Source organism: Aulonocara stuartgranti (assembly GCF_965226115.1).
Source record: "Aulonocara stuartgranti genome assembly, chromosome: 3".
Taxonomy (NCBI): Eukaryota; Metazoa; Chordata; class Actinopteri; order Cichliformes; family Cichlidae; genus Aulonocara; species Aulonocara stuartgranti.
Window position 1 is genome coordinate 36163443 of NC_138941.1, and position 17349 is coordinate 36180791.

A 17349-nucleotide genomic window follows, 5' to 3' on the forward strand; every position below is an offset into this window, starting at 1 on the left:
TACCCAGCCCTAATAAAAACCACAAAGTGGCTTCACAATAATATAAAACAGATAAACATAAAACAGCACAATCGAACATACAGAATAAATACAATCAAGGAAACGTAATGATGGAGGCAGAGCATTCCATGACCTGGGAGCCACCGCTTTGGAAGATCTATTGCCTCTGGTCTTCTGGTGGGACTACTAACAGCCATTGATTAGATGATCACAGGCTGGGAGAGGGAGCGTGGGGTTCTATAAGATCAGAAATTAAGGCAGGAGCTTCACGATTCGGAGCTTTGAAATTCATTACTAAAATTTTAAAATGAATTTTGAAAAATATACTAGAAGCCAGTGTAATGAGCATAAAACTGTTATAATGTGCTTTCTCTTTTGTGTCTTCCTAAGAAGCCTACTTGTAGTACAATAAGAGATTTCTGAATTTCTACTGTCAATACTAAAATGGCTTCATATTGGCACCTTTAACTAAAAATTAATCTAAATGTTTGAGTGATATTTCCATCTTTAAGTTTCTGTAATAACATCTGTAAACACTGACTGCTTCTTATACAGGTTCTAGAACAGCGTTGTCATTATTCATTTATTTTTAACATTCAAAGTGAACATCTTTTCAATATTGTCTTTCATTCTGCACATGTGCTGCACATAGTTGACCCAGACCTTTTAGACTACGCCAAGCAATTAATCTGTGAGAGGGAAGAGCCTTCACTGGTAGCAAACCAGGAATGTGTGCCCACATCCCCTTTGGTTCCTTACAAATGTACTTAGGCAAGGAACCGCTAAATATAACCACTCCAGCAGATAAATACCTACTGAGAATTATTTTAATGTCAGCTAAGAAAACATTGACTAGGAATTGGCTGCAAACAGACGTACCAGGAATACAAGAATTTTACAATACTTTGCGGCTTCAAAGAGACAGATTCAACAAACTCTGGTCCAGATTGAGCCAGTGCATTAAAGAGCTGAACAGAGATTTTATCTAAATAACTCTCCTTCCCTAGGTAAACATCTAAGAGGTGGGCATCCCACCAAGATTGGATCAACTGCCTCCACTTGTCCAACTGGGTGTTGTTGTTTGTTTGTTTGTTTGTTTGTTTGTTTGTTTGTTTGTTTGTTTGTTTGTTTGTTTGTTTGTTTGTGGGAGGGGGGTGTGCATTATTGTTTATTGGTTTTGATTGTTCTTTGTTTCTTTCCCTACGATCAAAATATTGTCCAGATATATATTCCAAATAAACACACTATAAAAAGGGGGAAGGGAAAGGGGGTTTGGTGGGGGGAAATAATAATAATAAAAAGTTAGAGAAATGCAACTGCAAGTTATTACTTACATTTTTCTGCAGTTCTGAGAAATGGAAATTCTGTTTCATATGTTGACCTACAATGTATATGGCTATTAGAGTTGTTTCATTTAATATTCATTGCGGTAATGTACAGAACTGTGTGAATTATTAAGAACCCAAAATGCAGGTGGCTTCTGAGGTGAGCAAGCTTTATTGCGACAGTGATGTACAACACAAAAGAAAGGGTGGCGAGAAACAGAACTGAAAACACTCTAAACTGGGAAAACTAAAACTTAAACAACAAAACATGAACATGAACGAGAGTACCTTGCAGAGAGAACAACGCGGGGAGAATGCACAGGAAGACGGGGCAAAATACACAGAATGACCGAGGGGAATAACACAGACGAACCAGCAACGAGGACGAGGGAACACACACTATAAGTACACACACCAGTAATCAGGGGATGGGACACAGGAGGGAAACACACCTGGGAGACATAACAGCTGATGAGGCAGGGGAAACGTAAACAGAACACACTGAAATCAGACAGAGAAACACAAAAAAAACAAAAAAACAACAACCACAAAACAGGAGCATCTGAAGGTCTCAAAACAAAACACAAGTCCAAAATCAAAAAACACTGGAGCCCAAGAAAAACCAGTTCAAAGAGCAGACCAGGAGGTCAGCAGAACCGAGGTCCAAAACAGGACAGCTCAGGGGGCCGGCCCGGAGGCCGACAGCACAGGAGTGTGAACAGTTCAGGGGGTCGGAAGGAGACGACTGAGCTGGTCCGGAGGCTGGCCGTGCAGAAGGCAGCGGCGGCGACAACGCCCAGCCAGTGGCCTGGAAAGCGGCCGGTGATGTCAAGATAAGGCCGGCCATGCAGGGTGTGGACGAGGAAGTGGTGAGTCATCCGCAGGACCAGGCGAGGCAAGTCCAGGCGAAGGCAAGGCAGGACCAGGCAACGCTGAAGGTGTTGCGAAGGAGGCGAAGAATTATTTAAAGTACTTAGAACGGGAAGTTGGACTTCCTAGCGGTGCAAAATGTTATGAGTGTTATGACTCCATCTTGCGGCGGACGCGCTGCAATTTCCTGCAGGTGACAGGGTTAATTCGGGTGATACCCGTGACAGGTAGGGACAGTCGTTAATAATCAGTGATCAAGTACCACTTTTCTTGCACCATTTGACCGACAGAGGGGGGCCCTTGGGCGTGACCATTTCAAACGTGGACTGCAGGTAACCTTACGTAAAGCTCCAGACGCCAACAGGACGCTGGGGTGGGGTTCCTGTCGAACTGCGGGAAACGCTTTTAAATTAAGATAGGACTTAGCAATCGGGTCATTGTCCCGGGCAGATAACGGCTATAATTGACCAGCAAGGTGGGTGAACCTGGGCTTAGATGCTTTTAAATTAGTCGAAATGGTAGGATGACTAGTACTAGAGGAAGATGAAGTGAAGTTGTGATATGGTAATGGAATAATTTATCTTGGCACTCAGTGGCAGTCTTTTGCTATATATATAAATGTGTGAATGTATAGGTGAAGTGTAAAATTGTTATTTGGATGAATGATTTGAGGTGCACATTGTTTTGAGAGAAAAGCTGGTGTGAGTGAGACGATGATGAGAGTATTGCATGAATGATGCTGCAAAACTGAGCTGAAAGAATGGTGATATGTGTGGAAAATTGTTAATTGTCCTGATGAGCTCTGCTGAGCACGCTGAAGACAAGGAATGCTGTTATTTAAGGTGGGAAATCAAAATTTGGGTTAGCAAATTTGGGAAAGAAAAAACTGACTGCTCAAGTGGGAAAATTGTGAAGGAGTCTGAAACACTGCAAAAAGAAACACACAAAATCACACACACAAACAGAAAATGCATTAACCTTACAACTACGAGAGAGCTCATGAAGATTAGACAGCATGTTGAGCATGTGAGTCTGTGTATTAGTGTTAAAACAGTGTGAACACACAAACCCTGAAGTTGAGGAATAACTCAGGAAAGTTTCATGACAAGAGAGTGATGTTGGTGAAAATGAAAAAGTGATTAAAAGATTAAAGTAGTTTTAAAATAGTGAATTGGAAGTGTTCGTGTCGATTGAGCAAAACAAGTGATTACTCTTGGAAGAAAAGAAAATAATTTAATAATGTGGTAAGATTTAAATACACCTTTCTCTTGTCACGGTAAGTTCTTGAGATATGACTCAGTATGCAAATTAGCTGAAATGAGTGGTGAGAAAGAAGATTCCTGTGTGGCTGTGTGTCAGAGGCTTTCAATGGAGGAAACATAGCAGAGACTGAGAAGAATTAGTTGGTGAAATATACAATGGTAAAGTAACAGGATAATTAAATAAGGTGGTCAGGTCTGTTTAGAAGTGCAGATTTGGACATGAAATGTATAATTTAGTGAGGACACATTGTTATAATGGGTTTATATCTTATGCTAAATCTAAGTATGTTAAAGCGCTTAAAGGGGAACATTACTATGTGCAAACTGTGTGGCTGTTAACAAGATTTTCTGTGTATATAGCAGGTGAAATTATATCAGTTGACCTCGGACTCTCAGGACACTGTGGAATCTGAGGCCAACCACTGAGATATGATGTGGGGGAAATGAACAGAGGGAGTGATTTTAAGTCTGATTTCAGACTATGTAAGTATTAGTTAACCCAAGAGTAGGGCAAAACCTTTGTGGCCCTGAAGTTCTAATCTCCATAACATATCGATAGATTAATAAGCAAATTTTTTGTGTTTAAGATCTTTGGGGTTGTTGTTTGAGTGATGGGTGGATTCTGTCAGTTAGGTTGGGTTGTTTTCTTATTTTAATAGAGGGAGTTTTAGTAAACATGGACATGTCTAGAATTGGGCCCTTTAAAATTCTAACAGTCCACTTAGAGAAAACCTGTCAGGTGATTATGTTTTGTGTTTTGATGAGCTAATAATCAGCTCTCTTTTCTCATTTTTTGTAAGCAGGCCTGCAAGATTGAATTAACAGCGCTGAAAAAAAAATTTCGGGAGAGCAAATATAAGGTGACCTTTCCAGATTATAACTGGCTGAGGAGAAGGCTACCTGTGGGAACCTGGAGTTCCTGTCTAAAAGGATTGCCGCATGTCAATCCAGACCAAAAATGATAGACAATTGTTTTTCTTTTCAGTGAATGTGTGTGAATGACTGGACTGTGACTGGACTGATAACTGGACCAAGGTTAGCATGAATAAAGGGGGACAAACAATTGACTAGGTTGGGGAGAGAAAGGGGATGCTTTGCAGACTTACAGTGGGGCAAAAAAGTATTTAGTCAGCCACCGATTGTGCAAGTTCCCCCACTTAAAATGATGACAGAGGTCAGTAATTTGCACCAGAGGTACAGTTCAACTGTGAGAGACAGAATGTGAAAAAAAAATCCATGAATTCACATGGTAGGATTTGTAAAGAATTTATTCGTAAATCAGGGTGGAAAATAAGTATTTGGTCACTTCAAACATGGAAAATCTCTGGCTCTCACAGACCTGTAACGTCTTCTGTAAGACGCTTTTCTGTCCCCCACTCGTTACCTGTATGAATGGCACCTGTTTGAACTCATCATCTGTATAAAAGACACCTGTCCACAGCCTCAAACAGTCAGACTCCAAACTCCGCCATGGCCAAGACCAAAGAGCTTTCGAAGGACACCAGGAAAAGTATTGTAGACCTGCACCAGACTGGGAAGAGTGAATCTACAATAGGCAAGCAGCTTGGTGTGAAAAAATCAACTGTGGGAGCAATCATCAGAAAATGGAAGACATACAAGACCACTGATAATCTCCCACGATCTGGGGCTCCACGCAAGATCTCATCCCGTGGGGTCAAAATGATCATGAGAACGGTGAGCAAAGATCCCAGAACCACACGGGGGGACCTGGTGAATGACCTGCAGAGAGCTGGGACCAAAGTAACAAAGGTCACCATCAGTAACACACTACAACGGCAGGGAATCAAATCCCACAGTGCCAGACGTGTTCCGCTGCTGAAGCCAGTGCATGTCCAGGCCCGTCTGAAGTTTGCCAGAGAGCACATGGATGATACAGCAGAGGATTGGGAGAATGTCATGTGGTCAGATGAAACCAAAGTAGAACTTTTCGGTAGAAACTCAACTCGTCGTGTTTGGAGGAAGAAGAATACTGAGTTGCATCCCAAGAACACCATACCTACTGTGAAGCATGGGGGTGGAAACATCATGCTATGGGGCTGTTTTTCTGCCAAGGGGACAGGACGACTGATCCGTGTTAAGGACAGAATGAATGAGGCCATGTATCGTGAGATTTTGAGCCAAAACCTCCTTCCATCAGTGAGAACTTTGAAGATGAAACGAGGCTGGGTCTTCCAACATGACAATGATCCAAAACACACCGCCCGGGCAACAAAGGAGTGGCTCCGTAAGAAGCATTTGAAAGTCCTGGAGTGGCCTAGCCAGTCTCCAGACCTCAACCCCATAGAAAATCTGTGGCGGGAGTCGAAAGTCCGTGTTGCTCGGCGACAGCCCCAAAACATCACTGCTCTCGAGAAGATCTGCATGGAGGAATGGGCCAAAATACCAGCTGCTGTGTGTGCAAACCTGGTAAAGACCTATAGTAAACGTTTGACCTCTGTTATTGCCAACAAAGGTTATGTTACAAAGTATTGAGTTGTATTTTTGTTATTGACCAAATACTTATTTTCCACCCTGATTTACGAATAAATTCTTTACAAATCCTACCATGTGAATTCATGGATTTTTTTTTCACATTCTGTCTCTCACAGTTGACGTGTACCTCTGGTGCAAATTACTGACCCATGTCATCATTTTAGGTGGGGGAACTTGCACAATCGGTGGCTGACTAAATACTTTTTTGCCCCACTGTAATGTTTTGGCTGCTGATTTTGGGTTGCTGATGTTTGCTTTAAAAATAAAATTTCTGTTTTATTGTCTGGGTTTAGATTATGGTACTAGATTATATTGTTGGGAAAATGCCAAATGCTAAAGGAGAGAAACCTTTTGATTTAACTCATGCCATTAACAAAATAGGCCACTGTAGAAGTCAACTAAAGTTTGTAGAGGAATATAACTAAAACAAAAGTAATATTCATGAGTCACATAGGAGATTGCTAGACTTTTCATATAACATGCAGTAATAGAATAACAAACACTTCTCGAAGTGACCAAGGTTTTTTCCTTTAAAGCAGGAGCAAAGTAAGGAAAGCATATATATTTTGGTTAAGTCTGGTAAAGTATAATTAGAATGTACCGTTACATTGAGAGGAGCAAAATAAAATCAAAATGTGCTGTATCAAGAACATGTTATAATGTTTTAGTAGCTAGCTTTAGCGTATTTGATACATGAGATGTGTCAAGAAGGGGTGATTTTGGGTTTAATTTGAAATAAGTGGCTTTATGATCATGGTAGGACCTGGTGGGAGTTTGATTTAGCTATGATAAAACTTACGCATAAGTAATTGCTTTTATGCTTAAACTGAATTGATTAAATGTTTGTTTTCTCTTTGATCTTTTAGTAGAATAAGCGGTTATAATGATTTTCTTCTAATCTATTGTGAAAGGTGTCACGGTGTAAAAGGTCAATGAAGATGCTTGCAGAAACAGATAACATGTATTGTGACTTGTACTCAGTGTTGGGAAGGTTACTTTTAAAATGTATTCCATTACAGAATACAGAATACATGCCCTAAAATGTATTCTGTAACGTATTCCGTTACGTTACTCAATGACAGTAACGTATTCTGAATACTTTGGATTACTTAATATATTATCATGCTTTTTACAACAACGTGAATGTACTATTGCTGTGTGATTTATTAATATTACTGAAGGTCCGCGACTCCGAACTGTAGTAGAGGGACCTCTGACTAATACGGCGGGGTCCCTGTCGGCTCGTAGCCGAAAAATAGCTTTACTTTGTTGTGTGGGTCAACTTTTCTTGCGAGAGACAGAGAGAGGCATTGAAAGGCTGCTCCAACGGAACTTATTGTTTTCGGAGGAAAACACGAACACGGTGTACAGTCGAGTCTTAATAGCTTACTTACAACTGGGCTCGTCAGGCACTCTTCTTGGCTGCAGTGGTTATTATTATATTTACATGCTTCCAGCTCCCGTTTTTCCTCGATGACAACTCGTACCTTTCCACTCCCCTTTTTCTCCCTCCTCGCGCTCACAGACCCATAACGTGTATGGCAGTCCATTCTCCCTGCAACACGGACTACACTGCCCATGATGCTACATTCTTTAGAGCTATGCTTGTAGCATTCTGCCTGTTAGCTTAGCACAACAACAACAACAACGAAAAGGCGCTCTCTCACCCAGGAAACACACAGTCGCAGAGAGAGAGAGAGAGAGCGTCGCCTGTAACCATGGCAACCGTAACGCTGCCGCCTGGAACAACGGAACGTAGCTGTCAAACAAAACCCAAACAGTCCTGACCCGCGACAAAATGAAACAGGAAAGTACCGCAGTGTAATCCATTTATTTCAACAAAGTAACTGTATTCTGAATACCACCTTTTTAAACTGTAACTGTAACGGAATACAGTTACTCATATTTTGTATTTTAAATACGTAACAGCGGTACATGTATTCCGTTACTCCCCAACACTGCTTGTAGGTCAGAGTTAAGGCACATTCTGCTTGGAAACTTTCGCACTTGCAGAAGCAACAGTTTTGTGTACAGGATGGTGATAATCAGATAAGAGAGAAGAGAACGAGCAACAGGAAGCACCTAGGGGGACGTGAAAGCGGCGCTTTAAGTGTGTTAAAGGTGTTAAAAGGTTTTTTACTGAGATGAGTAACACTGAAGAATATATATAAATAAAAGTCAAAAACCTGGTTCAGCGTGACTGACTGAATTGATATATTGTAGGGAGGACCTTGAGGGCCGGTGGATAGATGCTAATACGCTTATACACATAATTAGATTAATCCTTTTGATTAGAGAGTCCCAAACATGATAGGTTGAACTAAGTTTGAATAATTAAGAGAACAATTGATGAACATAATAAGTTAGGGAGGTGTAGTAGGGAAAGGTGTTTGTGTCGTTTGCAGGAGATTTTGGGACCACAGCGACCACAGAGGTGGCAAGACTCCAGGGAGCACCGTACCGAACGGAACCACCAGAGAGGGGCACCCATAAGAAGCACAGAGCACCACAGTTGAACAAAATTTGTTGTTTAGGAGATTAAAAGCTTGTTAAGGTTAAATGTGAGCATAAAAGTAATGAAGAGTAATGAGAGCGACTTTAGTAATAGTTTCCAGGTTTTCTATGTTAGGTAAATTGCCCAAGAAATAGTGCTAAGACCGGATTTATGTTATCCGTAGAGGGGGTGGGAAAACTTAACTCTACAGAGGCTGTTTCCAAAGAGTGATAAACGTAAGTAGGCCCTTTGACCAGGAAAAGCTAATTATATCTGTTGTTCGTAAACAGTAGCTATTGAGGGAATCAGTTAATTAGTTTAACTAATAGAATTAGTTAAAGAGGGGGTCTGTTAGGTAATAAATATATAATCTTAAATGCTTATATGCTGATTATATTGGTTTATATAAGAGAGGCCCAGACTTCAGTGTAAAACTAGGTTGCAGGCTGACAGGAAATTACATGATTTTGCAGAGCGTGCTTTTGCAGCTAGAAAGTGAAACCAACTAGGCTGTTTGATTGAAACTTAAAGTGTGGTGTGACGTAGAGAGCAAGTATATAAATACCTAGGCTTCCGTTTGTGCTTCAGACCTGGGGTTGTGTGTTTTGTGTTCAGGTCTCCATATCCAGGACATGTAAAATAAAGATCATTTTTAAAGTAAAAGGACCACTTCTGAGCTGTGTCTTTTTTGGCCGTAAAGAATCTAAAAGAACCCAATTTAATAGGCTGCTGCAGGCCAGGCAGATGAGGCTGCTGCAGGCCAGGCAGATGAGGCTGCTGCAGACCAGGCAGATGAGGCTGAAGCTGGACCAGACGAGGATGATGAGGCTGAAGCTGGACCAGACGAGGGTGAAGACTCTGAAGCTGGACCAGACGAGGGTGAAGACTCTGAAGCTGGACCAGACGAGGGTGACGACTCTGAAGCTGGACCAGACAAGGATGTAGGCGCTGCAGGCGACGGCGTGGCAGCCGGAGATGGTGGCGCTGCAGGCAACGCCGTGGATGCCGGAGACAGTGGCGCTGCAGGCAAGGCCGTGGATGCCGGAGACAGTGGCGCTGCAGGCAAGGCCGTGGATGCCGGAGACAGTGTCGCTGCAGGCAAGGCCGTGGATGCCGGAGACAGTGGCGCTGCAGGCAAGGCCGTGGATACCGGAGACAGTGGCGCTGCAGGCAAGGCCATGGATGCCGGAGACAGTGGCGCTGCAGGCGGCGGCGTGGCAGCCGCAGTCAGTGGCGCTGCAGGATCGCTGGAGGATCCCTTGGACCCTCCAGTGGAGACAGGAGATGAAGGCCGGATGAGGCTGGAGACTGAGCTACGGGAGACACTGGAGACACAGGAAGCTGAACTATGGGAGACACTGGAGACACTGGAGACTGAGCTGAAGGTGGCTGCTGGGCAGCTAGCTGAACCGAAGGTGGCTGCTGGGCAGCTAGCTGAGCCGAAGGTGGCTGCTGGGCAGCTAGCTGGGCCGAAGGTGGCTGCTGGGCAGCTAGCTGGGCCGAAGGTGGCTGCTGGGCAGCTAGCTGGGCCGAAGGTGGCTGCTGGGCAGCCAGCTGGGCTGAAGGCAGCTGGGCAGGGGATAAGCAGTTCTTATTGCTGTTTGCCGCACAAAACACAGTCCCTGAATAAACAGTCACACAGTTCAAAAAAAGAAAAAGAGTCCCTACTCACCACAGCCGGCAATTCTGAAGTCCCCACGTCCAGCTGTGGGGCGACGCGCCGGCGGCGCAACCGTCGTTTCCTCCCCGCAGACAGCTCCGACAGGCTGGGCAAAACCACATCCGGCGGGTCGGGCAGCGAGGCAGTAGTGGCTGGGAGATGGTGTGGTGTGTGCTGGAGAAAGGCCTGTATGGTCGGGGAAAGTGAGCCAAACAGCCACAGAAGGCCAGAGAAGAGCCGCTGTAGGCGTGTTTCCGGGGGGTGTTCCAGCCACAGGTTGAGAAGACTTTCAACAGTGTAAATGATGTCATCCTGTAGCTCCTCAGAAGGATTGAAAACTGGCTGGCTAGTTCGTACTGTCACGGGGCAAGCCGTGTGAATTATTAAGGACCCAAAATGAAGGTGGCTTCTGAGGTGAGCGAGCTTTATTGCGACAGTGATGTACAACACAAAAGAAAGGGTGGTGAGAAACAGAACTGAAAACACTCTACACTGGGAAAACTAAAACTTAAACAACAAAACCTGAACATGAACGAGGGTACCTTGCAGAGAGAACAACGCGGGGAGAATGCACAGGAAGACGGGGCAAAATACACAGAATGACCGAGGGGAATAACACAGACGAACCATCAACGAGGACGAGGGAACACACACTATAAGTACACACACCAGTAATCAGGGGATGGGAAACAGGAAGGAAACACACCTGAGAGACATAACAGCTGACGAGGCAGGGGAAACGTAAACAGAACTCACTGACATCAGACAGAGACCGTCAAAGTAAAACAGGAAACACACCGACTGAAGACAACACTCACCAACTAAACACAGGCTGGGGAACAGACATAGGAACATGAAACGTGAAACAGGAGAGTACAAAAACCCAAGATAACCAAAACCACAGAATAATAATAAACTTAACATAAACACAGAGTCACAGACTCCGGACCATGACAAGAACGAAAATCTATAAAAGTTTTCTCTTTCCAAATATTTATGGACCTAACTGTATATTAACAAAATATGAATAGTGTGAGTACAAGAAAACAATGATTAGAATAAAATATGCTCAAGTTTGTTTGATGGGGTGCAGCTGTTGATCAGAAGAATAGGTAAGGATTTGTGAATGTGTGGGTGTGAGTTGTAATTGAGTAATTGGGGGGAATTTATTGATACTGGGGGTCTGCCTGTCATAAAAGGACATGGGAAGCCACAGCTGGGGGTGTATAGGGATGCACAGAATAGAGTAAAAGCAGATGTAAGTCATGAGCATACAATCTCAATCATCCAGGTAAATAAATCTCCAAAAGCTGATTCTGTTCATCTGGACGTAGTGTTTTCAGTGGGCGAAACGTTTCGTCACTCATCCAAGTGACTTCTTCAGACTGAAGAAGTGGTAATCTTACAGATCTTAAACTAAACCAACCTGTTTGTCTTCCTGTTTGTCACTGATTTATCACACAGTGATCATTGCTCACAAAAGTTAGATTGTTTTAAAAATTCTTATTATATATATTTGACATCTCTATTCTTATGAGGCATTATTCCTGGGGCAGGGATAGCTCAGTAGGTAGAGTGGTGGCCCCATGATCGAAAGGTTGGGGGCTTGAATCCACTGAACAGCTACCCTGAGGTACCCCTGAGTAAGGTACCATCCCTACACACTGCTCCCCGGGTGCACAATGGCTGCCTACTGCTTCACTGAGTGAATGGGTTAAATGGAGAGAGGAATTTCCCCACAGGGATCAATAAAGTATTCATCATTATTATTATAGTATTGTCTTTTTGTAGAGAACAGCACGCAGTGCCTACAAAATGTGTTAGACCAAAACCCAGTAAAAGGTTTTATGTCATCCTGTTAATGTGCCCTACATTAACAGGACTGGTAACTAACAAAATAATTTTTTGCGTTTCTATAATAGTTAACCCCCCAATATATGCAAAGTCTTTAGTCAAAATAGTGTTTTCAATGCTAAAACAAACAAGGTCCCAGCATCCTTGACGGGGCAGTGCTTTTTTGTTCTCTTTCAGCCAAATATAAATAAATACAATTTTAATAAATAAAAAGGGTGCTATTTAACACAGTTCTTATACACAAACCTCACCTTGTCCAACAAGTCTAACAAGAGCATTTAAGCTACACTCGACATGGACAACTAGCAGACAAGATCAAATAACCTTGAAATGACACTAGGAAACACAGTTATGGTAACATATATGTTTTAAAAGACAAATTGTTAAATTCATGCTAACAATCAGCTGATATTTTTGTTAAAAAAAAAAAAGATATATTAGTATAATATATTTAATTTAATCAATATCATTTTCATACTATGAACCTTTTTACAACTAACACCCCCTAAAACTAGACAGTTGAATTGAAATTTTGTGCATTTTAAGTGTGCTTATTCTCTCCAGTATATTTGAGCTCTCTTCATTTCCTATGTCCACGAGACAGCCACATGATATTTTCAGGCCTGAAAAACCAGACCGTTCTCACTCCCAAGGCGTAATATCTCAACGTGCTGCAGCGTTCCTGAGGTGACTTTCCGCATTCTTATGGTACGCGCTGGGTTATAGATGAAATCCTGCGGTAATAAACATTCCAGCCCTAAACCTGACCTTATCCCTAACCATAACCTTATTCCTGACCATAACCAGCACTTTAATGACGTTAAATAGTGTTTTCCCAAGCGATTTGAAGAAAATTAACAAACATGTGTGGATTGAGTCTAAACGATTTTCATATTTCCTCATTTTTTTTCCCAATCTTGTCATTTAGGAACGTGTTGGGTGCCCGAAAACGTAATATGTTGACGATTTGTTACCTAGTGTAAAATGTTACGCTTTGGGAGTGAGAGCATGTTGGAAAAACATATCCAGATACTGCAACCAAACCGGTTTTACGCTCATTCCAAGTGGCACAATCTAAAACCAAAATCTCAAGCATAAAGATCCATGACAGTCATTAAGTTCAGTTTCTTGTTACCTTATGGACCATGCGTGTGACCTTATTTAATAACAAATGCGTCACAAAAGAGATTAATGAATGAAGATATTATATTTAAAGAGCAATAACTTGAAACAGATTGGATGAAGGAATGTGCAAGGGCATGGTGGTGGTGATAAACTCTTGTTTAATCTAAAGATCAAACAAGAAACAGCCGATCTTCCCCTGTGAACTTCATTATTGTACCAATACATGACTTAAAGTAACTAAAGTAACTATTTAAACCAGTTTTTGTTTGATTTCTTCTTCTCTATTTAGCCCCTAAAGTGCACGCTTCAAATATGTAGGAAGAAATGATTGATTCGTTTTGGGAATTTAAAAAAATGTATATGGTCTGAATTTATGAAGACAGAATTGTTATCATGATCATGATGATCATCAGTTCTCATTGCCTGATGTGGGTGCAGCTGTATTTGACAACTAGATAAGGTGCAAAGTGAAACTATGCAGTAAATCAGGCTTGTATCAGAATCAGAATCAGAATCAGAAAGGGTTTTATTGCCAAATGTTGAGCAGGTTTACAACATTAGGAAATTGCTGCGGTGCTTAGTGCAAACATAGTGTCATAAATTACACTAAAATAGACATGAAAATAAAAATAAGAATAAGAATTAAAAGTGCTAAGTAGATAGATATATACATATCTATCTACTTAGCGATCGTGGCTCAAGAGTTGGGCGTTCGCCTTGTAATCGGAAGGTTGCCGGTTCGAGCCCCGGCTCGGACAGTCTCGGTCGTTGTGTCCTTGGGCAAGACACTTCACCCATTGCCTACTGGTGGTGGTCAGAGGGCCCGGTGGCACCAGTGTCCGGCAGCCTTGCCTCTGTCAGTGCGCCCCAGGGTGGCTGTGGCTACAATGTAGCTTGCCATCACCAGTGTATGAATGTGTGTGTGAATGGGTGGATGACTAGATATGTAAAGCGCTTTGGGGTCCTTAGGGACTAGTAAAGCGCTATATAATTACAGGCCATTTACATGAGTGCAGGTGGTGATCAGTGCCAAACATGGAATGATGCAGTGAACACAGCGTAGGGTCATGTGTTAGTGGTGGGAACAGTCATATGGTTATTGTTCATGTGTCCAACAGCAGAGGGGAAGAAACTGTTCTTATGGCGAGAGGTTCTGGTGCGAATGGACCGGAGCCTCCTGCCTGAGGGGAGCAGGTCAAACAGACTGTGTCCAGGGTGAGAAGGGTCAGCTGAGATCCGAGCTGCACGCCGCAGTGTCCTGGAGGTGTACAGGTCCTGCAGAGATGGGAGTCTGCAGCCAATCACCTTCTCAGCAGAGCGCACAACACGCTGCAGTCTCTGTTTGTCCCTGATAGTGGCTCCAGCGTACCACACGGTGATGGAGGAGGTGAGGATGGACTCGATGATTGCAGTGTAGAATTGCATCATCGTCCGTGTTGGCAGGTTGAATTTCTTCAGCTGCCTCAGGAAGTACATCCTCTGCTGGGCTTTCTTAATGATGGAGGTGATGGTGGGCTCCCACTTCAGGTCCTGGGTGATGGTGGTACCCAGGAAGCGGAATGAGTCCACAGAGGTGATGGGGGTGTCAGTCAGGATGATGGGGGGGAGTGGGGCTGTGTGCTTCCTGAAGTCCACAATAATCTCCACTGTCTTCTGGGCATTCAGCACCAGGTTGTTGTGGCTGCACCAGGACACCAGACGTTCAACCTCCCTCCTGTAGGCAGACTCATCCCCGTCCGAGATGAGTCCAATAACGGTGGTGTCATCTGCAAACTTGATTAGCTTGACAGACTGGTGGGTGGAGGTGCAGCAGTTGGTGTACAGAGAGAAGAGCAGAGGAGAAAGAACACAGCCCTGAGGGGAGCCGGTGCTGATGGTCCGGGAGTCCGAGACATTCTTTCCCAGCCTCACGTGCTGCTTCCTGTCCGTCAGGAAGGATATGCTTTGAGAAACCACATACAGTACATGTTCAGGGAAATGCTTTCCATATTGATCAAGGCTTTCCATCTACAGTTCAGTCATGTGTAGGCTATATTTATATTTTCATGTCATTTCAGTTGAGTGAATGAAATGCAAATGATTTCCTTTTGGTTTACCAAAACAAATTATTGAAGGAGTACCTTCATGTTGTGAAGTACACTGGTTCTAAATTGACTTGTGAATGTGAGTTAGTCTGTTTCTCTGTGTTAGTCGTCTTTTTACATCACACAATGCTATCTGGGAAACGCTCCAGATTCCCTTTGCAAGGCAAAGCAACAATATGTTGGATGAATGGATAACTATACATTTATATCACAAAGCCAGCCAAAATCATACGGGGTTTGCAGTGTAAATTCAAAAATACCCTTTTCTGTCTTCTGTTCTGAGAACTAAAGGAGGGTTTGGGATCACCTGATCCACCTTGATCTATAAGCTTTATCAAAAAAGAAAGTTTTGAATCTCATCTTAAAATTAGAAAGGGTGTCAGTCTCGCAAATCCAAACCAGGAGCTGGTTCCACAGGACAAAGGACAGAGAGCTGGGTTCTGGGTCACATTCTAAAAGTGCTCATTATTCATGAGCTTCTTGATCGTGACTGCTGTAATAAATTGTAACCAATTAATTCCTTCAGCTTTGTCCATTAATTTTCTAGAATAAAACAATAATATATGAGTCTTTGTGTTTTCTAATCCTACACCACCTTACTATAATTAAGAGCAAACATGCTGAATGTGTTCTGAACCAGACTGGATTTTTGTAAAAGGGATCATAAGACATTTATTTCCTGTATGAAGCCAATCTTCGCTTAGCCTAAAATTAAAATAACAATAATAATAATAATAATAATAACAAGCAAGCAGTTTCTTGAGTGATCTTGCAGAGTACAAAGCAGCACTTTAAAGGAGTGGTTGAGAATTTGGGTGTAGGGATCCAGGCGTGCAAGAACAGGTTGTGTTGTGGAATGGACAAAGGCCTAACTGAATACTTAAAATAACCACATGCTGTATTAACAATGAGCCTTCGTGACTGTGCTAAAAAAAAAAACAGCTCGACACAGGTTCTTCAGGACATTTAAAGTTAGCACAATCATGACCTCAGATGAAATGTTTCTCACAGGAGGATTGGTGGTTTCAACAGTGTAGGAGGCTGTGGTTGCCACAAGATGTGTTAAGGAAACACAAGTTGTAACTACACAATCAAATAAAAAGATTGTGAAATGCCTGCCAAACCAAGCAGGCAATTGTATAGATAAGACTGGATTTTCAGTATCCTCTATCAGAAAAACACTTGCAGGCGGTGAGATTTTATTTAGAACAACCAGTGTTAAAATGTTATCTGATCAATCAATATAGAAGCACCATGATTGCTTATGCATTAAATAAAAATTAAGGTTGATGTGAATGAATTTTAGGGGGGGAAAACAACGTTTGAAACTGAATATTTGTCCTGATAATGGGTGATGATGGATAAACTGCTGCCTGTAAAGTAAGCAGTCACTATTGAACATTAGGGCCACTCACATTAAAAAAGGCAAATGGCAGTCATTCATAAATTACTAAGATTAAAAATTATGCCCACTGATATGTTTTTACATATGAAAGTTAAGACCACAGAGGAGTCTCGCAGATGTATTGAAGGAGGACATGCAGGGGGTTGGTGTGACAGAGTTATAGGATGAGATGGAAGCAGATGATCTGCTTTAGAAACCCTTAAAGGAAGCAGTCAAAAGAAGAGTAAAAGTTAAGACTTTGTCCTGCGGTGCCTTACTTACAAGGTTTTTTTTAAGATTTTAAAAACTTGACAAGCAAAATGTATAAAGTTTATATGAGATATTGTTTAGAATGGCTATGTTTAGATTTTACATAAAATCCTTGAATGCGATACACAACCTACACAAAAGAACACACCCGCTTACACTGTACTACTGAGCGTTCAGACAAACCCATGGCGCAACACACCTTCCAAAATAGAAAGAGAAGAATCAGTGTAAAGAACAATAGCAATATCAACAGGGATTTGAGCGCACTGTACTCAAGCTTATATCTATGAACACACTGTCTCAAGGAATGAGGGGAAGAGTTGCTTTCAGAGCATGACATTTTTTTCTCAGATCACCACCAAAGTGTCTATCCTGACGTCAAGTTAGACCAAAGGCGCTTTATTTTTTATTGTTTTATTTTTATTCTCAACCACTTTCCAACCCCTTTTGATTTTGCCATGTCATTATAAAATGCATAAACACTAAAACAGTTCAGCTTGATGCATTGTCAAATAACTTTATTCTGCA